The sequence below is a fragment of the Ambystoma mexicanum genome, chromosome 6p (assembly GCF_040938575.1).
Source record: "Ambystoma mexicanum isolate Mex_15411 chromosome 6p, UKY_AmexF1_1, whole genome shotgun sequence".
In the NCBI taxonomy this organism is placed as follows: domain Eukaryota; kingdom Metazoa; phylum Chordata; class Amphibia; order Caudata; family Ambystomatidae; genus Ambystoma; species Ambystoma mexicanum.
The window spans coordinates 1,518,211,839-1,518,237,538 of record NC_090935.1 but is presented as its reverse complement, the minus strand read 5'-3'; the positions used below and the strand labels follow the sequence as shown (position 1 = coordinate 1,518,237,538).

The 25,700-nt window shown below is 45.3% G+C and overlaps 1 protein-coding gene across 7 annotated transcripts in view; it reads right to left on the bottom strand.

Moving 5' to 3' along the window:
• Positions 1 to 25,700, bottom strand: part of NRG1 (neuregulin 1) — a 2,309,699-nt gene that overhangs the window by 1,547,539 nt on the left and 736,460 nt on the right. The gene's annotated exons all lie outside the window — the stretch shown is intronic.

The window sequence follows — 25,700 nt, the reverse complement described above, 5'->3', positions numbered from 1 at the left end:
TTTACTATTCCACTTAAAAGTGGCCACTCAAGAGAGGTCTTACTGATTCCACAATCCACCTCAGCCCTGATTGGGGGACCACCACCGAGGTAGAGCTGATGCTAGGTCGTGGCATCACATGACCTTCTGCACTCACAGGTGGAAATTGTGCAGTGGCCCCAATCCTCGAGGTGCTTTACTTGACAGTCACAGGACCGCACTGTGAACCTTTGACCTGCAATGTGCATGACTATTTTGCTTTGTTACTAGAAATAGAAAATAAAGTAAACTCACTGAGTCCCAGACACTGACTGCACAAAATGCAGTCTGACAATGGAAGCTGTGACTGACTCCCCGAGACCACTTCCCGCACAACATGTCATATCACACCTTCCCCAAACCCCCTGTGTAAAAAACATAGCTATTGCAAAAAAGCAACATGTCTGCCCCTCAAGCACCTCCGGGTAAAATCGTAGTTTCTCCATAGATCTCTCACTTTTGGCTGGCAGAGGTCCCTACAGCTTTCCTGCAGCTTCGCCATTCATTATTGCGAACGTCGCACTCTCTGACGCTGTGCCTCGCCCTCTCCCCCCTCCCCACCACCCTCACGTGGCCAGTGTGTCCTATGTAGAAACAAACGATTATGATCTAAATAGCAATGAACAACTGTCCTGGTCCCACCCTTGCACACCGTGTATGACTGTGCTGTAAACTAAACACATGGGTTCGTCTTTTCTTTAAAAGTGAAACTTATTTTTGTATCTTGCTGTCAAGCACATGTATTCCAAACTCTTCACATCCGGCAAGTGGTGTCATTCCCGTTGGTTTGCATATCACGTTTCTGGATTGTCTATTATTATTTTTGAAGTGCCAACTACAAATAATTTTTTTAAAAAAATGTAGGTTCTATTAATACTGCCGTTCTCCTATGACATACCATTAAACAAATATCTCAAAGATAAAAAAAACATGCACAGCACAACCGTTCACATCTGCAAGCCCGTAATTCACGCCCACCTCCTTGCTCTATCATACAGACCAGAAAGACATTGCTAGTGCCCATTTGGTTTTCATTCAATTTCAAACCACCTGATGCTACTCCCAATGTACTCTCTTTATTCCAGGCATCTGGACTGTTACTTTCCATCAGTGCATTGCCTGACGTCACATTTAGTCATAGAGGCGTTTCTCATTATGCTGTGGTGGCTATGCATTACAATCTAAGGCCTTGTTCCAACCTGACAGGGATAAAGTTTGTAAGAAAAACACCGAAATTGTCTCTTTTTTTTAATGTGCTCATTTTGTCTCCTTTCCTTGAATGTTCTGTCAAATCCGCAATCGCTTGTTATCTTACCTGATCCTCTCCGCCCGACGTGGCTCCCTTCATTGGAGTGTCCAGCTTCGCTATTTCTGGTTATTTATTATGTTCCAGGGGTCTTTCTCGTAATAGTCTTGTTGTTTCTCCAACATAGATAAAATCGCATAGCTATTTCAGGTCATATATGCTGGACCGGCAGTTTGACCATTCACTCCCATTTTACAGACACTCCATTGGCTTCCATGTGGCAGGAACTTCGCTAAAACCAGGGTGTTTCTTTCAAGAAGCTCCCCAGCCCCCCTTGTCTAGCTCGGAAACTTGGAGCGTCTGGGGGACCAAGAACATTAAGCACTCAGCCCGATAGCTTTCCTAAGGAACACACGCATCCACAAACAGAAAACATTAATCAATCTTTTATGGGAGCAGCACCGACCCTGACCCTCTGGAATTCTCTTCCTGTTGATGTTTAGTTATGTCACTTGGACAGTTGTCAGGGGATACAGGCCCCCAGGAGGCCTCTGGTACTGAGCGGTGGCAAGCAGGGCATTGCTACACACAACTGCGTTCCATCTAGAGCAGAGCCTTAGAGAAGCGTACATTAAAGGACAGTGAACATATGAGCAATTGTCTCTGGGCACACGCTATGGGTGAGGCGTGTGCTGGGGGTTCTGAGTGGTTCATTTGTATCCAGTGTTGTGTGTGAGGGATTTGAAATGGTGAGTAAACCTGGTATATGAACCACGCCTGATTATCAGTTTTTTTCTGAAACAAGTGAAAACCCACCAGATTTCCCAGGAGCTTTGTGTTTAAATACCTGTATTTCCTTGCTATCCTTATTTCTTAAGATGCCATGATTGTTCTGTTTCAAAAGTGTATAGAGTTATAAGGTGTGTTGGAGCTCATGTTCTCCAAAAGTGTAATTTGTGGGCCGTGAGTCGTAAAGTCAGCACTACAACGTAAACGGCTTCTCGCTACCAAATGTTCATCATTTACACAGTGGAGTGCAAAAGTGAAGGGCAAAAGCCGGCGTACAGGTTTGCACGCCGCTTTTTGCAGGGAACATTTTCACATTGTACACGCTGCCTGCCACGCTAGCATGCAGGCAGCGTGTACAATGTGTCCTTATGGAGTCCATCTGCAAATGATGGAGCATTTGTGTGGCGAAAAGGAAGAGAGGAGGCGGAAACACAAGTTGCATTGCACCCCTCCTCTACGCCATAAAAATGATTGAAAGTGAGCCGTAACGTGAATGAAAGGCATAAAAGTCTTACGCAAGGGTTTTACTTCATTCATTTACGCTATGTGCTCTTTGAATGAGCCTGAGCCCTGTTCTGGTATATGTTATACGTGAATGGCTCTAAGATCATTCTCTTCCTCACTCTGGTTATAACGCTATGAATTGTGGAGGAGGAGAACACAAGTCTTAAAAACCCTTTTCCCGTGAACATAGCAGATCTGAGATAGTCTCGGGAGGATAGCCCAGGGGCAACGTGCTTGCCTTGGAAGCACGACGACACGTACCACCACAGGTTCGATCCCCGGGTCCGCGCTTAGAAACCTCTGGGTATTAAGCGCGTTATAAATAACCTATCATATCATATCATAGCTACATTAGATTCTATTACTATGTATCGGCGACTATATTTGCTTGCAATACTGCGTCACGACAGGCCACAAGTGAATGTCGATGTATTCACCCAAGCCTGTGCTTATCTTGTTACCGTATCACGAAAAAACGGTGGCGTGTACGAGCGAATCAGATCTCCCATTGTGCAGCTGTAATGCATAAGAACGTGTGCCCAGAAGCAGAATGCCAGTGAGAATGGAACGAGAAATGTTTTACCTGCATGCAAATGTTGTGCACGTGGATTCCTTTGTAGATGGAAGTTGCACACAGCATTTTCCAATGGGATTGCGCCACTATAAAACGCTTCTGTAAATCAAGCTCTATGATATTAAATAATTGATATTTCACTTCCTAATACGTGCGACGTTCGATTAGCCATTGAGACAATATGGGGCCGAGTGCACGGCTACACGGCTACCAGCTGTGATTTAATGCTGTCAGCCCATAGTATGGTAGAAGAAGAGGCGTTTTGATCTTCCTTTAACTCTCAGAATTCCCCAAACCAGGTGTCTGGGGGTTTTTAATTACGTACAGTACCGACTGTTCAGGAATGAGGATCACTGTCCCCCTTGCATGGACTGAGTTAGAGCTGGAGGTAACAGCCTGGTTCACAACACATGTCTTTGGTGCAAATGAAGGGTTCCCTAGTGCATCCCCTTGAGCTAAAATAAATCTTTCCAATTTACAAACCGCACCTGAATGTGCGAATAAAAGATGCGAATGACCAAACGTCCTTTACCCTATGCGCAATTTCTATGCATTTAAAAGTGCATTCCAAACTTACTAAGGCCACACGCTTTGAAAAGGTCAGAAAACCATTACAGGAGGGGCAGCGCATTGCATAGTAGTGTTATGCCTCAGCACTATTCCTCTTCTCCCATCTGGCCCCAGGCCATCTCTACTTCGCAGACTTAACATCACTGTGCGTCTACATCTCACTCTCTATGGCTCTTTGGAACGCACATTGGGCCTCATTACGAGTTGGGCGCAAAGGGATACCGGGCACCGTTAAGGACATCGGTGCCGGTAATCCCTTTGCGCCCTACTACGAGTTCCCTTAGCGGGTCCCTTCCTTAACGCCTGGTTTTACCAGGCGTTAAGGAAGGGACCCGCTAAGGGAAATCAGAGCCAATAACGGTACCGCAATTTGCGGTACCATTATTAGCGCCTTCCCATTGAGCCCTATGGGGGCTCAAATGGGAATGGGGAATATCTTTTTCAATGGCGACTTACCGGTCCCGCAAAGGTCGGAATAGACCGGTAAGTCCCCATTGAACCAGGGCAGACTTGGTACCGGTATGGGAGGTAGTCATGGCACAAATAGCGTCATGATTACCTCCATACTCGGAATGAGGCCATTGTGTCAGTAACAAGACTTCCTTTTCCTCTGACTTCCTTCTTTCACATTCTCTCTCACTTGACCTCATCGCTCTTACATAAACCTGGCTTATCACCTCACACTCTGCAACAATTGCTGCCCTTCACGACCCTGTCTACACCTTCACCTACTCTCCCAAGCCAACTGGCAGGGGAGGTGGTCTAGTACTGTTCTCACCTTCCAAACCTCCCATTTCATCTACCTCGCTATCTCTTGCTATTTGTCCCCCTTTCAAACACACTGGGCCGGATCATAAGTTGGGGTGGTAGCCTTTAAATACAGCAGTAACACCATTACCGCTGCATTTAAGGGTTTCTCCAAACTCAAGTCTGTCGTTTTTACCCCCAGCTCAGAGCTGGGGGTAAACATGCCAGAAAAGTGCCCATTCTCGGTGCAATTACCGCCAGAAGTATAACCGCATGGTAATTGCGGAGACAATTCCGCATTGGGTTCAAAGGACCCAATGGGGAATGGGGAGTAACAGTTAGCGCCCAACCCGCGATCCAGCTGTAATACCACCAGACGGGTGGGTGCTAACGTAAATAAAGTTGGGAGGTATACCAGTCGGGATATCACCCAGCTCGTGATGAGGCTTACTATCTCCATAATCACTGCCCCCAATAGTAGTCAATAGGGGGACTCATAATGTGCATGCACACATATATAGGTGTAACACAAAACAACAGAGGTGGAGGTTGTAAGAAATAGAGCTTGTTTTTTGAACAATCAGTATTTGAGGAATATTGATTTTGCGTCTCGAGGATGGAATTAAAACATGTGTTTGCTGGCAATAAAGATTAAACAGATCTTGATCCGAGACAGGTTAATCTGGACTCATTAGGCATGATATGGTTATCTCATTTGTTTATTTCATTTGGGTATTGACAGTTGGAACCACTACGAGTGTAAATTGTTGGTTTGACTGCTTTTGTTTGGGAATAGTAAGCTTACAAACTGTCAGATGCGCTGTTCTAAAGCTACAATAGAGAACTGAAGCATTTTTCTTCTTTTTGTATGTTGATTTGATATGTTTTGGATTGTAATTTTCATTGTATGTTCTAACAGCCACCTGATGGAGTTGAAACATGTACATGTTGTGGCATGCAATCCATACTGGCCGTTGTTCTCTATAACACAGAATGATGTGTAAACTACTGAAGCTATAAAATATGAAAATAGTTGAATAAAAATGTTTGAACAGTCAAGTAGTTGACACTCTCTTCGTTTGAAAAGGGGCCCTTCATTCAGGAAGTAGTTTCCATTGAACATTATACTCCCTGGATCTCCCACTCTACCTGACTGCTCTTCAAAACTACTCCCCTGCTTTCGACTGTGGCAAATGTTCAAGAAACTTCTATCCCTCATTTCTCTCACCTCCTGAACCCTCCTCCATCTCCTGTACTCTGTCTGCTAACAATTTTGTGCTCTACTTTGTTTCTTAAATTTCCAATATTCAAAATACCCTCATAAATTACCTTCTATTGCCTGCTCACGTTTCTTTACCACCCCTACCCTCCTCTCCTGCAACAATGTCTTCCTTGCCCACACTAACCTGGATGAGATTGTTGCCCTTCTCCTGAGCACAAACCCTTCATGTGACCCCATTGACCCTCTGACCCTGCACATAGTGAAACTCATAGTTCCGTTTGTTGCTGCATATCTTACTGTCCTCTTCAACTCCTCTATTGAGAGTGCTGTTTTTCCATCATCCTACAAGTCGGCTACTGTCATCCCTATCGTTAAGAAACCTTCTAACTGCCCTGCCAATTTTCATCCTATTTCTCCTCTACTTCACTATTTCACAATCCTAGAGCATGTAGCTTTTGATCAACTCACTGAGTTCCTTGATACACACAATCTCCAAGATCCTCTTCAATCTGGCTTCCGACCTCTGCACTGTACTGGGTCAGCTCTCCTCAATGTCAACAACTTCATCTTGTCTGCTTGTCATGCTAACTATGCATCTATTCTTATTCTTCTCGACTCCTTTGCTGCTTTCAATGCTGTCAACCATTCTGACCTTGGCCGTCATTATGATACCGGTGCTAAACCATGGCGCTATTAGCACCAGGGTTGGTGCTGGTATCGTAACGTGTCCGCCATGGTGAAATGGGGAAATACCGCCCCATTCCAAGGTTGGCAGGGTGGTATTTCCCCATTTCCGCATTGGCCCTTCCCAATTCCCATTTTTGCCCTATAGGGCATAATGGGAATGGCGAAGGCGCTAAGTACGGTACCGCAAATTGCGGTACCATACTTACCGCAAAGGTCCCTTTGCGGGTCCCTACTTTAACGGCTGGTCTAGACCAGCCGTTAAGGTCGGGTCCCGCAAAGGGACCTCGTAATTAGGCGCTAATGGGTTAACGGCGCCGCAGCCTTTTATGGCGCTGTTAACCCATTAGCGCCAGGGTCGTAATGAGGCCCCTCAACATTATCTCCCCTAGGTATCAGGGACAATGCCCTCACTTGGTTTGCTTCATATCTTGCCACCAGACACTTCAAGGTGTCCTGGAACAGCCTTACCTCCCCAATCATCCCACCTTGCTGTTGGTGTTCCCCAAGAGTCTGTCCTGGATCCCTGTCTCTTCACTCTCTATACCTCTGCTCTTGGCACATTGATCTCCTACAGCGTCTCCTATGAACTCTTCACCATTGAAACTCAGATATTTTTCTCCTTTCCCTCCTTATCTGACAACCTACGGTCAATTATTTCTGTCACTCCACCATCAAATACTGGATGGTATCTCAATCACTCATGCTCAACTCCACTAAGACTGAAGTTCTCGACTTCCCATCCAAAGAAGGCCATCTCTTCCTCCTCCCTTCTTCTATTCTTCTATCCTGACCATCTTCCCTACTCTGCTCTGCTCGCAACCTTGGTGTCATCTTCACCCCATTTTACAACTTCTCACTCTTCATCTCCAAATCTGCCAATTCAGCCAGACTTAATCACCTCAGTATCAGAAAAATAAGACATTGTCTCCCCTTTACCACTGGTAACCATCTAATCTCATCTTTAGTACTATCTCGATCTGACTTCTGTGACAATCTCCTCTATGGTTTCCCAACTGTGCTTTTTCACCTCTCGTCAAAGTCCTCAGATTTGCTGTCAATACACTCTTCAACCTTCCCCGCTTCAGCTTCACCCTCACCTCCTCAGACTGTCATGAGTGTTAAGACGGATTTCTGAACTCTGTCCTGGTGGCGCAGAAGTTCAGAAGGCCAACCTAATTACTTGGAACAGGGTAACCTCTGGACGAGCCAGACCAATCAAGGTAGCGATCGCGGCGGTCAAGACTAGGTCTCAAGAGGGGTGAGGGTGACTGAAAGCCCGCAATGAGCACGCAAAGCAAGATCACTTACAAACTACTCCAAACAGTTGTTATATTAAAAATATATACACATTTATTTCAAGGCCTTTAAAACAATGACCGTAGCGAGAAAATCACAATATAACGATAGTAAACCAACACATACCATATCAACACAATATATATACAAATACGACAGTCTCAAGCGTTAGATGCACGAAATGGGTAGTGCACCTAAAAGGGAAGGAAGACAGGCAGTGCGAAATAATGCTTTGACCCAGTTCGCCTTCAGAGGCACCTAACTAGATGGAAGTCCGAGCCCTGCGAAGAGTGGAGCCTTGTGCTCAAAAGTACCTGCACACGCTGGTGCCAACGGGCAAAAGGAGAAGCTCTTCGAGGGAAATCAGGCAGTTCAGTTTAGTGCACAAAAGAAGGAGAACAAGTTCTGCAACTCAAGCGCAGCCTCCACAGTGGGCAGAAGCAGAGCGCGAGTACGGAAAAGGGTGCTGTTTGACACAGCGGGGAAAAGCAATGGGCTCCTGCAGGAGGGCGACCAGATCCTAGCTATGCTACTCACCGGTCCCCGATGCAAGCAGACCCAGGCTTCTCCGTGTCCGTTTCAGTAGCTGGCAGGTTCAGAAGAGCAGGGAAAGCCTCGTCGTCGTGTTGAGTAAAAAGACGTCCCAATCGAAGAAACCCACACAGTTTGTTACCACAGCAGGGCAACGGAGCGGCCGTGTGTATCTGAGCCAAATGTACACTACTCACTTCAGACCTGGGAACGCCAAGTGTACGAAGCGTGTGAGAGTGACAAGGACTCGAAATACTACACAACCTGGCGGCGGTTACAGAGCAAGACTCCTGTGTAAGCTGGTCAGTCAGCTGGATGGCCCAGAGACGCTTCCGAAGGCTTACTGGCAGGAGATGGTGAAGATGCCGAGAATAGCTGTTCCCGCTATTCCAAGGGTCGAAGTACCAGTACCGGCCTTCTGGTTCGATCAAAGGTGAAAAGGGTTTCACAAGGCGACAGCAGTGCAGAGGAGAAGTCCTTCAGCGGGTCACCAGCGATTCCTCGGTCCAGCCTCTTGGTTGCAGGATACTTGGCTCCTGTATTCCTTCGTTCGTGAGAACTCAGGAGATCGACATGGTAGTGGTGTTTCCAGCCCCCTCTTATCCACGGTTCCCTTCGCGCCAAAACGGAGGGGACCCAATGGGAGATCCGCTCATCAACACTCACACCATACGTGGACCAATCACAGACCACGGTGGTCCCAGGCATTCACACCACCCTAGACTCTCTGGCACCCAGGATGTGTATTGGGACCAGACAGCCCAGCCCACATCCTGGAGGCACACACAAGACATGTAGAAGCCCGCGAAAGCATCCGTGTTTCGCGGGAAAGTACATGCCCAAATAAGGAAGGCCCCAGGTCGGCTCGACCTGGGGAAGGTGAAGGGAGCAAGACGGTCAGCGGACAGGACAAAGGAGCCTCGTGGTCTGGCCATATTGGGAGCCAGGCCACCATTTTGGGTTAAGCGCGGAAAACGCGCTTAGAACACCAAAAGGAGCTCAAAACACAAGAAACGATCGCTGCCACCATTCCCGTCCCTGAATCACTTGCACCGATCAGATACAATCCTAAACGAGTATCTAGGGCCTGTAGAAGGCTAGAGACCCAAGAGAGCTGTAACTTAGCTTACAGTGCCCTCTTGTGTCATGTTGCACGAAAGCCGCAACATGATAAAAGAAACTACGGGAAACAGCGTTCCCCGGTACTGACTGTTTTAAGGGCATGTCAGTTTCCCCGTAAGAAAGGAGCGAAAGCCCAGAGGAGTGCGGCAGAAGGCTGCACTTCTCTGGCAAAGTCAAGAACAAGGTGAAAAACAACAGCAAAAAGTTTAGGGGTTGCCACATGGAAGGAAAATTACTAAATCTTTCCTAACAATGAGTTAGGCCGGTTATCTCTGAGAAAGAGGGAAAAGTATAAACTCATTCTCATTGTCAAAACTATACACTGACTTGGCCACAGCCTGTCGGCCCATCTCACTCCCTACTCTCACCATTGCCTCACCTCCTTGACACCTCTCATGCCCCTTACACTCCCTCTCGCTTCCGCTATCTCCCTCTTTTCACTCCCTTACTATGGAATGATCTCCCTCTCCACCTGCACTGCTCCAAATCTATCACTTTTTAAATCCAACCTCCTAGCTTTCCTCGTTTCTGAAAAACCAGAATGCACAGTTCGCCTTTGGGAAAAATGTGCTGCCCAAAAAAACACATTTGCTGTGCTATTTTTAGGTGCCTGATTTTTAGAGATTGGCTCAGTGTGTTTAATCTGAACTCATCTCAGGAAGTGATTCTGAGAGTATAAATTAGAGTATAAATTAGAGTTTCTTGAAACAGTACTACTTTCCTGGTACATTTTGCAATGTAAACCTTAGACCCAAAAGCAGTAATACTTCAAATCATCGTAATGCATGAATATCATTTACACCACATTACACATTTTAGACAATAACATTTTATTTGAGATTTAACACAAGTTTAATGAATCTAAAAGTTTCTCAAATCAATGCATTTTGATTTCCTATAAAAATGCATCCTCAAGGGGCTGCAGGTTCAATTCTATCACATTTTAAGCCAAATTTAATAAAATAGTTGTTCCTACAACTGCAGACATTGTACACACACGTCAAATTAAGATTGGATTTTAGTGTGGTCCAGACAGAAACAAAAATAGCACTCGGCCTCATTACGACCCAGGCGATAAGGGGTTAACGGTGCCGTAAAAGGTGGAGGCGCCGTTAACCCCTTACCGCCTAATTACGAGGTCCATTTGCGGCTCCCCACCTTAACGGCTGGGTTTACCAGCCGTTAAGGAAGGAACCTGCAAAGGGACTTTTGAGGTAATTACGGTACCGCAATTTGTGGTACAGTAATTACTGCCTTCCCCATTCCCATTGAGCCCAATGGGGGCAAAAATGGGAATGGGGAAGGACCAATGGTGAATGGGGAATTACCGCCCCGCCAACCTTGGAATGGGGCGGTAATTCCGCCATCCACCATGGCGCAATCAGTAAAATATCAGCGTCAACCATGGCGCTAATAGCGCCATGGTTAAAGCCTGGGTCGTAATGACCCCCAGCTTGAGGAAGGCCAGCTCTTGTTCCCAAGATGTCATTGGTGTGGTGTACAGATTTAATCTATATCTTAAAAATGGATTCCTTTAATAAGGATTTGGAGATCGACGCAAGCAACCTAGTATTGTTCTCCTTAGTTGCACATCAAAATATAATTTGAAACCTAGTGTTGATTCTTGCAGTTAACACTCAAGGTGACACCATTTCTTTTTCACTAATAATTGCTTGATGATGAGGTTCTTAGATAAAATCCCCAGACTCCCCAAGAGATCTTCATAATGATGCAAACACGCTTTCCGTGGCTTAGAGGATTTCTTTGGTGGCTTCTTTTTGAAGTGCTTGTAACGACTGGAGGGGGTGTCCATACTCCTGCTCTCTATATGGCAGAGGAGAGGCACAAAGGACCCCAGCCAAGATTCTCTATAGGGTACCACTGATCGAGCAATCAAGGCCTAGCTTCTCAGGAGGTGATGCAGGCTGGTTTTTAAGTACAGTGTAGTCCCCAACCCCCCACAAAGCAATGTCCACACACTGTATTAGTTAAAACACAGTCTTTATAAAGCAGTAGCCATGGATCGTCGAGATCCCTCGAAGAAAGTGAACTTGACGTCGAGGCTGCAGCTTCGGTCCCAGCGGTGCTCATCGATGACAGAGCGAAGAAGTCCTGCAAGGAAGAGGTGTGCCGGGCACCTTGATGTCGATAGTTCAGGACCACAAAGAGATTGTGAAGAACTGTGGCCCAGTGAATCAAAAGTCTTAGGCAAAGGAGCATTCGGCTCCGGTCGTCGGCGGCACAACGTCAAGCGGTCCCCTCTTCTGGGCAATACGGCTTTGACAGGCCTCCAGCAGTTACAGCAAACTTGCGAACCCTGGGTCGATGACTGTAGACGGAATGTCTGATGCTTATCTTCGTTCTCCTCGGCGGTCCCAGTCTCCGGTCGGCAGCCTTTCGAGGGTCTGACTTCCAGGGCGCTTCGGCGAAGGTTAGCGGTGCTCGATGGTCCCTCGGAGCATGGGAAGAGGGCGCCTAACCAGGTCCTCTCTTGGATCAGTCTCGACGGCTTTCGGATTTCGGCGAAGGGAGACAGCAGTCAACCTTCTTCTTCAGGCTCGGATTCGAGATTAAACATCAGTTTCAACTTCAGATTCTGAACTATGTCTAGCAGTGAGAGGCCCCCACATATACTAGTTGATCTCTCATTCATTCTGCTGGGTCACACTCAGGCAACCAATCATTCAGAAGGGCATTCAGCAGTCAGTCAGCCAATCAGGCATACAGTGCATTCAGGCCATTCTCCTCCCCTCAGACACTCACAACAAGGAATGTGTATTGGGACAAGTACCCAGCCATTCAACACACTGCATTCATACCAGTTTCGGGCAGGGCTGACTCAGTCATTGTGTCAAACATTAGAAACCAGACATCCACAGCAAGAAGTGCATATTGGTCACACACTCCATTCGCCCAGGTCCCACCCACAGGGTGTACCCACAACATACAGTCACTGGGAAGGCTCCAGCCAGTCTGGCCTGGACTTCACAACAACACCATATATGGAACTTCCACTCAACAGCCAGTCAGGGGGAAGGGACAGAGTCAGGGCTTCCCAGGACTTTGGGAATACAAGGTAACAGGCAATAGAGAGCAAGAGGCCACAGGGGCCATCTTGTTTCCTATCAGGAATCAACTGTTTCCAATGGCAGGGCCTGGGTATCCCAAAATGGAGGATACTCAGAGCACCTGTCAAATTCAGCACGGAGCTGACACCAGCCCATACCCTGCTCTGTGGGCCACACACAGGTTCCCATAAACATACACTAGGGCACAGGGTTGCACCCCCACCATGCGTGCCATAAGTGTATCCCATGAGCCTGTACACCAAACCAAAAACAGGAAGAGCTGCACTGCCAGGAGTCCCACATGGACTCCTGGGCAGAAAACAATACAGAACACAAATGAAAAAGGACTACATTTCCAGCATCACAGTGCTGTTATAAAGAGTAAGTTTGGGTGGATAAAGAACTTTCTAGAAAGATGTAAAAGCTGCCATGTCACTATTGCTGAACATGGGAATAGGCCAAACTGGTATCTAATAATGTATATTGGGACACTTTAAAAGATCCAAGACTTGTCTACACGAGAAAGCCTCATATTTAGTAAGCATTTTCCCATCTCCTCTATAACAATTTCTAGGCCATAACGAATCGTGGGTATTGCTTTCTCTTCATCACTTCATAATATTTGCTAATTGACATCATCGAAAAAAAGTGGCAAGTGTATTATTTATTCTCCTTAATTTTGCTGCAAACATAATGACCTTGTATTTTAATCTTGTAAATTTGAAATGAAAAGACAATCTCCTGTTATTCCAAATTTTCAGATATGTGAGCTGATGAACCAGCTCTAGATTTTCGTTGCCAATAATCCAGGAGATGTCAAGAGTTGTTTTGCTTTTGTAAAGCACATTACCTTTGGTTTTGGCCGAGTTAATAATCAGTTCATTATCAATTGCATATTTTTGTAGACTTGCTCTAGGGCCCTGAAGGCCAATCGTGTAACGTTTAATATTATTTGATTGTTCAAGTGGCCGAGCCAAGATACGTTTAAGTGGCATAGACAGGGAGGAAACAATCTAACTTCTGATAGGGCTGTCCCTAGGTCTGAAAGCAGGAGATAAATAAAACAGCGTGCAAAAACGTACCTCTGTCTTAGTCCTATACTAGTAGAGATTGTCGAGGAAAGATGTCCTTTACAATCTAAACAAGTGTGGACTGAAGTGCAAGAAGAATGCTCAACAATACTTCTGGGACACCCCATTTGGAAAGTGTGCCCCAAAGGATTGATGCAAGCAACATACACAGGAGTCCTTTCTTTAACCTGGCCTGTTTTAGTAATAGTTTTATAAAGATACCATTCAAGGAATACCCTGTCTGGTAAATGTTAAGCTTTTGACATTCTTTAGGCCAGTATTCCATTTCTGCTAGAATCAGATAAGCAAAGATGCTACTGCCCACATAGGAAGAGCAATAGGGCATTAACATTTTGGATTTGCCAAATCTCCCTTCTAGAATATCTGGACAATGTAGGATAGATGTCAAGATTTGGGTATGCAACAAGAAGACAATATTTGCCTAAACAGGGACTCAACAGTGTCATATGTTTCAATGTAACTTTTGCTAATCCCTCTGGACTACAAACTCATGAAGGATCTAGTCTCCTAATAATGTCTTCAATATCCTCTTTGGTAAAGGAGAGTACCTATGGGCGGATAAAACATTTGAAATAGAAGATATCTCATTAAAAGGAGATGCCACTTTTTGTCAGATGTCGGGTTGATTTGTGCCTGTTTCTGGGTCACAAATGCATTGTAAATAAGCTCCCACAAGTTCACCTTCTGGTGATAACTTAATAGTTTCAACATTCTGTCATTGTGCCTTTGAGATATCACATATTCATAATTCAAGACACAATTTTTAAACGTTTGTTTAGCCCTTTTCAAAGCCAGACTTCTCTCTGCTGCTACCAGGAATGTTCCCTTTATATATTTAATTATCCATCTTAGATCATTTCTTCCTGAATAATCAGGTCAAAACTATGGTTGCAAAAAAAAAAGTCCCCACCTACATTTTTTACCAAGTTACAATATGGAGATAACTTAATTATTCCCCCCGCCAACGTTTTTCCTTGGAAAAACACTCACACCATGTTCTTATGGTCAACGAGACACTGACGAGAAAAACTTCAGTACTGAAGAACTTAATATGATAAGGCTTTGAGCATAATCAATTTCTTCCTGTGTTGACAAAACAGCAAATGTAACCCACCTATTCATTACTACTCAGGAAAGGCTTCTCAAATGTTACCTGTAACATATTATGATCATTTGATTTGGGCAACATAGATCTCCAACTTAGTGCAACCAAGCAATACTAAGCATAACAAAAAAGATGCAGTCTATTATAAAGAAACATAAGCCTCAAAACCATGTCCCTCTGCTAGGAATGTCACTGTGTACATTTCCATATAATTGTCCCAACTCCTATGCGTCAAAAAATGCAGCCCTGCTTAACCCCAATTTTGAACTTTATCTTTAAAGGCATATGTTGCCGTTTATGCAAGTCTGGACATACAGAATTAAAAAGACCACAATATCAGAGAAACAATGAGATTGTTTAAACCTTCCTAAGGTTCCCATTGTCGCAGTATATATTTAAAGAGTTGCAGGGGTGATAGCTATGTGATGCCACTCAAAGCAGGATCCTATCTGTGTAGGGCAGCCTGCAGAGATTCCAAGTACTTTTGTGAGTTGGAGAACCAGCCTAGTAAATGGTCAGCACATGCCAGCTGTTTCTTTGCCCCTGTTATGTGAAAGGTACCTGCTTTTAAAGCAGGACCAGGGAAGCAGCAGCCTGTTAACACATTTTGCAATCCTCCAGCTTAAGAAAGCAATTGAAACTCTTAAAAAATGACATAATTGTGGTTTTGTTACTAAAAGGTTACTGCATTCCTTGCAGCAGTATGTTCAAGTCTTATCTGAGGTACACTTGTTTTAGTGTAGCAGTTTAAATCACTTTGGAGTGCTATTTTCTAGTGTGTGCTGTACTTAATTTGGCCTGCATTGAGGGAATCCTTTAAGTACTGCAATGGTGGTGTCCTGTTTTGTGTGAAATGTATAGGCTATAGAGAGGATGACCAAAATGTCAAATTGATTGTGATTCATAAGGAAAGCACAAACAGGAATGCAGGGTGCGGGCAGTGAATGGCAGGGAGAAAGGAGAACCATCTGTTGAAATGCTTCCTGATATTAGAGCCACCAGGCTGTGGCTCACATCCATGTCAGGTCACAGACAGAACCCATCTGGACTCCACCTTTCACCCTTATGCCAAACAGCAGTTATTGCCTGAAAGGTAAAACTAGATGAGTAGTAGATAAGCTATTACAGAGTATGGCCAATATCATCAGCCTGCAACCTGCAGTTATATCAGATTCAAATGGCTGTATAGTCTCTGCAGGGTCTATCACTCATCTGCAATTTTTGGCTCCTTCTTCTTTTGCCTTAAAAAGTTTGTTTATACCTGCCTGCACCAACAAATTAAGTTCTACCACCTTCTTTGCCATGTTTCACATGCCCCACCCTCGGTGAAAATTCATCCTGAATCTAAAATGTACATCTTGTAATGTAATTACTCTAAACTATGGGAAGAATTTACGTTTTAATAACTGGTTCATTTTGCAGAGAAATACCCCTGATCGAATACCCCCTCCACAACAATTCCACCAGAAACTCTGGGATAAGAAACACACTGTTTTTAATTGGACTATTCAGAATTATTTATAATGATAAATCAAGAAATTAAATGTGGTTTCCTAAATTTCAATGCTGGGGTAGTCATCCACAACATTCCACATAAATTCATGTTATGGGCCTATGCCAATGAATTAGAATGTTCTATGCACATGTGCAAGAATATTCTGAGTTCGTAGACATCATTCATGCATAATTAATTCAGTTTAATGTATCTTGTATTTAGCCATGTATTTTCCCTGCTCCACTGAATTTAGATCTTTCTATGATTTGCAAATTAGACAAAGGGTTAAAAAAGTAGAGCCAATAATGTATGTCCTGTCTGCCAATTTAAAACACATTATTTTCTGTGCAGCCCATTATTGTATAGTCCAGCTTAAATCACTTGTTTCTAGAGTCCTGGTATCAGCCAGCTTTTATGAAAAAAATAACTTTTACTAGTCTGCTTTTTTAATGAGGCAAATACGCATTTGAAGTTGCCATTACTGACTGATCATGCATTGATAAATTATCTGGGTGGACATCCACCTAAATGTAGGGCCATGAGATTCCTGAGTTTGGAATGTATTTGACTTATTTATTTGTATTGGGCACACAGGCCTTTGTAGCTGTTTCCATTAACTTCTTTAATGTATGGGTCAGAGTGATGATAACAGGGCCTGTACATTCCTTGTCTAAAGAAACAGAGTTCTACATAAACATACAATTTAGTTGAGATAGTTCACAGCTTTAGGTCCACAAGATATGTTGTGTCCTGTGTAACAGAAGTGTACTATTGACCTTGTCCTCATTTATAATAGCACTTAAAATATTAAGTGGTTTCCGTTCATCAGTATACAAAACCTCTCATGTTATTTTCAATGAATGCTCTGTCTATCATTTCCTGGCAGAATCCTCAAATACAACTACACAGTTCACTATATGCATGATGCGACATGGCAACAAAAATACAGAAACTCATTTGCATTAGCTAATTTTGATTTGTAAATAAAGCATCAGGTTTGTATATTTGAAACATCAACTTCACATTGTTTCAAGGAATGCAGGAATTGCTTACAGTATGCACATACGCATGTACATAGCCATCCCTCACTCATCCTCCGCTTTTGTTTTATTGCACCATATCAAAAGACAATGTAAAACAAGAATATAAATACTGTAATATAATATACAAATAAAAATACAATCTGTGTTGGATCCAAAACTAATTAAAGTAAACAATGACAATGCAATTAGGAGGAAAAGAACACTCAGTTTGACTTTGTCCATAGTCAGAAAATGCTCCCACCTCTGAAACTGGAACTGCAAGTTTGTTTATGCAATAAGGCACGTTTTGAAGAGTTACATAAACCAACTCTACACAGTGTCTTTCCAATTGGGGGTGAACAACAAACAGTCAACACAACTTTAAGGAATTTTAAGGTGAGCCAGAGAACCCCTCATTCGTAATTCAATGGGTGAATCCCGAACAGAATATTTTTTATGGTGCTGGCTGGGCCAGACAAATAGATTACTCTATCTTGAGCATCTAGAACAAAGATTACCTCTTACCCCAGGGAAATGTGAAATGGTAAAAACCCCTTTTCCTGTTGTGTCCTCCAAACCAGTGGTTCTTCAGAAATGGACAGGATTGGCAAAAGCGCGCAGCTCTGACAAGAACCACATATAACTATGAAAGTTGAAGCTTGATGGCCTTACATAACTACTGTGGCCCAATTATTTTCATAGGAACAAAAGTTGGCTCAATAAAGTCCCGAGGTATAACATAAACAATATGATCGATGAGAGAAAATTGTACCCACCTTATTGAATTCTTTTTTGGGATCAATCAAAGTTCATGATAGGGGGAGCTTGCCTGGGCAACAATATTGATGACTGTGGCAGCAAGGTCAGTATGCTCTGTGGTTGAGCAGCCAGGAGTGAAGTTGTGTTGATCACCATGCAACACTGTTCATATGACACTAGCTATGCGAACAGCAAGAACTTTACAAAAGACTTTATAATCGATAAACAGCATGGAGGTTTTTGTGTAGAGGAAATCAGGTGGAGATTTCTTTTTTTTGTTGCTTTAATCTTTTTTATGTTTTCAAAGCATACAACCAAAAGAAGCGTAACATCACTAGATTTGTCATAGCACAATAGTAGCCTCAGTTGCCATATCTGCCAGGGACACCAGTTTGCGCGGGCAGTCCGGGGGCCCTGGTTGGGCTTCCTTAGCCCTTGTGTTATATTTGGGGGACAAGGGCATGTTTTGATTTTTTATTGGTTGCCGGTACCGCGTCCCCTGATGGCACGCCAGTATGGTCCTCTTCCAAGTTTCGGAATTGAAGGGGTATTGATTCTTCATACCTGTGAAGATCAGAGCCTGCACTATGGGGATGCATAAGGAGAAGAGGAAGCACCTGAGTCCTCTGGCCACAATTCCAGTTCGGTGGAAAAACCTAGGAAGGAAAAAGAAAATAAGAAGCTGGAACTGAAGGTCTCCTTGTCCCAGAAGGAGATTAAAAGCCTTATGATCCAGGCTATACGAGGAGAACAGGAGGGCAGGAAGAAAAGGAAGCAGGCCTCCTTTTCATCATCTTCCTCTTCCAGTTCCGATTCCTCCTCCTCTTCAGACATCCCAACCTCGAGCGATGAGGTGGTAGGGCAATACCTGGAATAGAAGCTGTACTTTGCTAGGTTTGGACGGGTATGGGTTAATGGAACTGATGGGCCTGAGCGAATCTGCTGAAACTACCATAAGTCAAATCAAACATACTTCCAAGATGGGACTTCCTCACACCACGGATATAAGAAAGAAGATCCTCAAGGAGTGCAAGGACCCAGAATGTACTGCCATGCCCCGGCTTATGGCTAAACGATATCCCCCTAAGAGAACTGAAACATTTTTCTTGGATATCAGAGAAGTTGATGACAACCTTGCTAGTTTGGTGGGACAGTTGTCTATGTTTGTGGAGGAATCAGCGGTCTGGACCCGGTGGATTGCAAGAATAACTCTGGGCTGAAGAAGGTTAATTCTGGGGCACATCTGGACCTATGAGATAATGTCTACAGTCCCTACACAGTTGAAACTGTGTTGGGGGCTTTAAGAAGTTGCAAAGGGCAATGGAGGAAGGGCCTGACTGTGCTCCTATTTTGTCTGACATGCAGAAGCAGGTAGAGTTTATGTCAGACTTGGCCGATGATGCGGTGTGCGATTCAGCCATGGCAACGAGTGACAGTATTTCGACTAGGAGACACAGCTATCTTCAGGACTGGAAGACTGAGGGTTTCCAGACGGTTGTGGCTCTCAAACCTCTGTTTGAATGATCTAAACTGTTTGACGATTTGGAGGAGAAGGTTTACAGGGTGTTCTGTGCAGATAATTTGTGGTGAAAATCCTTTTCTGCATCTACGAAGTCCCCTTCTTCCAAGTCTCAGCCTTTTTTCTCAAGAAATGGGTCCAGGACTGTCAGGATTCCACTAAAGAACGGTTCAGTTGCAGGTAATAGGGCTAAGCGCAAGGCCGCCACAGTCACGATCAAATCTACTCTTCATGGCCGGGTTACACCACTTTACTCGTTTTATCCACAGTCCCGAGGCTCACGTTCCCGAATTATCAAGAAAGCAGTGTGTGGACATAGAGCTCTGTTTCATGCTGACTGGAAGTTGACATGGAAACGTTGGAGTCCCTTACACATGCGTAAGTTACTGTTTCCCGTGCGGAAAACAAGAGACAATGGGGTCACGTGACTTTGTAGTCTTAAGCCCCGCCTGATCACCCAGCGGTGATTATGAATAGGGTGCAGTGAGCTTGTTTTCTGTGTTCCTGTGAATTCTACGACTTTCTGTTGTCAACCTTGTTTTGCTTCTCGGACCTTGCCTTGTCTCGTCCTCTTGCCCGATTTACTGATTCCTTCTGACCCTGCTTTGCTCCATGGATTGCCTTCTGCGACGACCTTGTACCTTGCCGCCTGGTTCATTACTGACTCGGACTGCCTCACGGACTTCTTTTGTTCACTGCCTTTGTACCGCTCCGCTTGGGTCCACGCCGACTCGGATTGCTACACGGAGTGCCCTGCTCTTCTTGCTACATCCGGGAACCTGCCCGCATTCTTTTGTCTCTCTTTCTTACGCGGACTTGCTTCAACCCTGCACACTAGTGGTACATGGACTAGAGACTGCCGTAAGTGTACTCAGATATTTGTTAGGCATTTTTGTGCCGTCGGGTTAGGTGATTCCAGCAGAACTACAAACATTTTATCACAACTCATCTAGGCTTCCTCTTGCAACCAGGACAGTCAACCTACAGATTTGATTTTTGTACAGAGGAGTCGAGATCCATCGCTCATGAACTTTCAAGGATGTTAACACGGTAAGCTATCCAGCACCTTGAGCCTTTCATATCACAATCTATGCCCTTTTGCTTATACCACCTTGGTATATCGTTACAGAACTCTCTACCTGTTGAACCACTACATCGTGCCTCCTGAAACGCTGACCTTGCAGTCATCTCCTATTGTGTTACTGGCACAGGTCAGCTCTCGCCTTATTGGTTATTTGAAATGGTTCAGTTTATTGACTGTTGTTCAAGTGACACAATTTCTTGTGTTTCCGTGCAGCCATTGGAGTCACGTGTTGTGTCCAATCTATCGATTGACTCCTCTGTATGATTCTTCGTAAATACAGGGGGGTACATTAGTAGGAAGAACTCTTCTACAACACTACGAGTTCAACTACTCGGCATCTGTTCCCATTGAAGGAGAGTTCTGACATGGTCCTCCAGGAAGCCGCAGGGAGTGTGCATGTCCTAGAGCTGCGAGGCCTTCGGGACAGTTGCAGAAGCCCTAATGGTTATTGCGAGACAGTGGGTTGATGGCTTTAGCTCTTTTTTCCTGTGTGGGTCCGGTGGTCCTCTAATGCCTGGGCTCTTTGGACAGTCTGGAAAGGTTATCGGGTGGACTTTCTGTCTCTTCCTGTCCAGCCAGCTATGACCGTTACTCATGTTCCACAAACTTTGACCATGAGATGGGCCATGTGCACTGCCTTGTAGGAGTTGTTGGAGGAAGCCGCTATAATGCCGGTTCTTCGTGCTCAATGGGGTAAGGGGTTTTAATCCTGGGTGTATTTGCTCCACAAGCCCTCTGGGAAACACAGGCTCATCTTGGACATCAAGGCTTTTTATTGTTTTGTGAAAAAGGATTGGTTTAAGATGGAGACACTACAGAAAATCATCCCTCTAATCCAGCAGGGAGATTGGTTTGGCATCCCTAGATCTCTAGGATGCCTATTACGATGTGGCGATTCTCCCTTCTCAGAGGAAATTCCTCTGATTCACTGTGAGCGGGAAACATTTGCAATTCCGGGTCCTTTCCTTTGGTTTGAGGTCAGCTCTGAGGTGTTCATAAAGCTGGTGGCTCTCCTGGTGGCTTCACTTGCAGGGCATACAACTTTTTCATATTTGTATGATTGGCTTGTGAAGGCAGTTCTCAGGGGGAATGGCATGGAACATCTTCATTTGGTCTGTCGGGCCCCACAGAAATGAGGTTTCCTGATAAATGGGCAGAAGTCCTGGTTGGTTCTGACTCAAAACCTGGTCTTCATAGGGGACCAATTTTGCACAAAATAGGGAAAAATCTTCTTGCCTCTGGAGGGGGTTCGGTAGCTACACTTGGTTCTATGCAGAGTTCTCAGGATGCATTGGGTCCGGCAAGGCTATTCCTTACGCTACAGGGGCACATGGCATCTTGTGTTTTCCTGGTCACTGGATCTGGCTTCTCAAGCGCACGAGGTCCGGATCCCAGTGACCCTACACTTGAAACAGGAGCTGGTATGGTGGTTGGGTACCAAGAATCTCTGGAGGGGGTTGGACCTGGTTCACCCCATGAAGACCACCCTTACTGCAGGGAGTTGTGTGCCATTTAGCTTGGTCGTTAGCGGTTAGGGCTGAGTTGATGAGAACGGACCACACTACCTCCCTAGCTTATGTGAACCATCAAGGGGGCTCAGGATCTCAGTCTCTCAATACCCTTGCCTCGAAGATAGCTTCATGTGGGGAGGGTCATATGCTCTCTCTGTAAGCAACGCATATCGGGGGGTGGACAACATCCAGAAGGACCACCTCAACAGGTGGTCTCCCTCCTCCCAGGAATTGGTGGTGCCAGACAGGATATTTTTGGAGATCTTTCGCAGGTTTGGGTCCGTGAGTCATCTCTTTGCAGTCGGGAAATTACCAGGTCTAGACTGACTGCACAGGGTTTTTCGGGTCCATCTACTTAAAGAACCTATGAGAGGCACTGGGAGACAGAGGCGTAGACAGGGTATGCCCTGAGTGGGTAAGGCACACCAAAAATCTGTAAATGCCCACTCTGAAACCCTGTGTGGGCATTTACATATGTTAATTTCACTGCTGTGGGCACAGCTACATTAGCTTTAGGCTCCACTTGTTAGACACTCCTGACTATGCTTCTGGTGGGAGACCTTCCGGGCGTGGTGTAAGGTGTCCAATATCTCTCCTCTTCATTGTGGTCTTCCTTCTATGCTCCAGTTTCTTCAGGAGGATTTTGACAAGGGGCTTGCTGTGTCCAACCTTCACTCCCAGTGTGCCTCCATCAAGGCCCTCAAAGGTAATCAGGAGGGCAAAATGGAAGGGGATTCTCTGGTGGGGAAGTTCCTTACGGATCTTGCTTGTTATCGCCCATGTTCTTATAAGGGCCTTCCTCCGTGGAATCTGCCCCTTGTGCTGAAATTCTTACAGGGACCTCCCTTTGAACCTATTGGGGAAATTGACATATGGCACCTCACGCTCAAGATCGCATTCTTGATAGGTATTACTTCAGCTCGTAGATTGGGGTATGTGGGGGCTTTATTGTGTCGGCCTCCTTTTCTACCGGTCCTTCCGGATGTTATTGTTTTACGCTGTGATCCCAAATTTCTTCCAAAAGTGTTGTCAAAGTTTCACACTTCTCAGGATCTAGTTCTGCCTGCCTTTTTTCAGAATTCTCAGAGCCCGGAATACATGGCATGGCACTTTATTTAGGTCCTGAGGGTGGTTCTGGAGTGCTTCTCTTGAAGTGAGCAACTCAGGCAGACTGATAGTGTTCTGGTGACTTTTGGGCCATCAGGTGCTGGTCTGAAGTTCTTTGTTGTTTCCATCATCCATTGGATCTGTACTATCATTATCATTGCATATGGGTTTAGGGGCTTGCCCGTTCCAGGATATATCCAGGGTCATTCTACTAGGCGGATGGCTGCTTCCTGGGTGGATACTCAGGGCGTTTCTTTGCAAGAAATATGCAGGGACGCTTCCTGAGCCGATCAGAGCATGTTTATCAGACACTACAGACATGACGTGCATAACACCAGGGATCGTACTTTTGGGGTGGGGGTCTTGTGTCGCGATCCGGAAGTGGCAACACCAGCGCATAGGTAATAAGACCTGGCGTTTACCTTGGTGCCTGTGTCATCAGCACACACGCCGCCAGAAAACTGCAGGACCCAATCGACTTTGCGCTCAATTCAGGCATCAAGCATCATCTGCAAAGTCTCAAACCTCGATTTGAATTGGCTTCCTACTTATGGCACGCCCCCCTAAACTCGCTGTTCCTAAACCATCTTTCACGGTAGTAGCGTTTGTTCTCTTGTCCTGCTATTCCTCATTTGTTTGGACTTCCCGGTGTTATCTAACCTTAGCCCGTCCTTTTTGACTCTGATTACGGATCACGTTTCTGTGCCTTGACATTGTTGCCTTCTCGGTACCTGAACACGGACTTCTACTGTTTCTGCCTTGCACGCCGGCTTTTGATGTCTGTTCACCTGGTCCTGCTCCATATTCAACCCCCCCTTATCCTGGGACAGTGGTTATTCTCTCTTTTCTGTCGCTGACAAAGTAATTAGCATGAATACACATTCACGCCTTCTAACCCCGGCGAGCCTCTAACAGCTGCGAACTGTATTCTATCCTCGCCCACAATCACCCTTGAACATCTGCTGCCCGCGCTTCAATTACAGGACGCTCTGCAGATTACTATTGAAGTGCGGGTTGTGCTCTTTCAATACTACTTGGGATACTACGCTGATGTAAAGGACGCTCTGCTGTTTCTTTGGTTTCTTCAGTGCCCCCTGTGGAATCCCTTAGCCGTGCCCTTGTTCCGTTCGGGTCAAGGTTCTCTCTGTGGAACACTACCAACTACAAGGATGCTCTGCTGTTTCTTCGGTTCCCCTGTGGAATCCCTTAGCCGTGCCCTCGTTCCGTTCGGGTCAGGGTCCACTTTGTGGAACATTGCCCGCTGTAAGGACGCTCTGCTGATCCCTCTGTGTCTATTGTGGACTTAGCTCCATTTGTGTCCTTGTTCTGTCCAGAACACCATTGGCATTTGTTCTGGAACTCCTTTCGGGCTCCCCTTGGGACACAGCTTGTGTTATATCACAAGTAGGTACAAAACCTATCTGGGGACATACACACCTGGGGAATTGCGGGGGTGGGAGATTGGCATTTCTGCCAGACAACAGTGTGCCTTGTTTCTTCTCCCTTATAGCTCGGCTGTTTTGTCCCGCCTTTTTCTCAACCTGACAGGTTTTACTACCCTGCAGGCGGTGCTCTCAGGAAGAAAGTCTAATATCTTCAGTGGCAATACGTGGGAATTCTCACTCAGACCCTAGGCGGATTCTGTGGAGCACGACATCTTGTCTGTTGGCATGGATCGATTTGTTCTGGTGCAATTAAGTGGTGTTGTCGATGTTGCAGCACTTTCATCTCAGTGTGTCTCATTGGGACCATTCCCCGTTGTCTATGCTTTCGTAATCCTCAGAGGTAAGTACTGGGTTGAGGAAGAGGGATATGCAGATAATGCTCTGATTAGTTATCAGTAATCTTCATTACTCCTAGTCGTACGCTTCCTCATCACCGTACCGATGACTCTCCTCTCCCTCCCCGAGAGGGGAAGGTCTCATGATCCGGCTTAGGAAATTGATAACTGGGGATTGTGGGTAAGTAGGCGGTATTATACCTCAAAAGAAAAAGAAAGTTTAAAGGTCTTCCTGGAGTGGAGGCAGGGCTTCAGAGTGGGGGCAAGGAAGAGTAGGACTAGGAGTAATGAATATTACCAGTAAGAGCATTCACACAAACCAACAGGATTTTTCACACTTACCATTTTCTTCTTGTCCCATGCCTGGTCCCACGTTTTGCAGACATGCCAACATTCGGGAGCCCCTGAGAGGGAGATTTCAACTCAGACATCGGGAGAATATATTTTTTCCCATAGGATTTAATTGAGTTTATAATTATTTTAGGTGGGAGACAGTAAAAAATAGCACGCTTTTTAATTGAAAAATTGGGAGTCTCCCGTCTAAATCGGGAGGGTTGGCATGGCTGGAGTTTCTGCACAATCGTCACTAAGTACCCATGCAGCAAAACAAACCAGGGAGGGAATCTGATTGAGACTTTCGTCGTTGAGTACCGCAATGCACAGCCCATGGGGAGACACGAGGAACAGCATCCTCACAGATGATGCCATCGTGACTTCTTATAGGTTGTTCTCTTTTGCTGCCCCTAATTAGTGCAGGCACTGCCGCCTTTTGAGCCTCTAATTGGGAAAGAGCTCTGGACAGAGCCCGATATGAGAGCCTGCAGGCAGTAGGATTAACCTGAGATCGGCATCT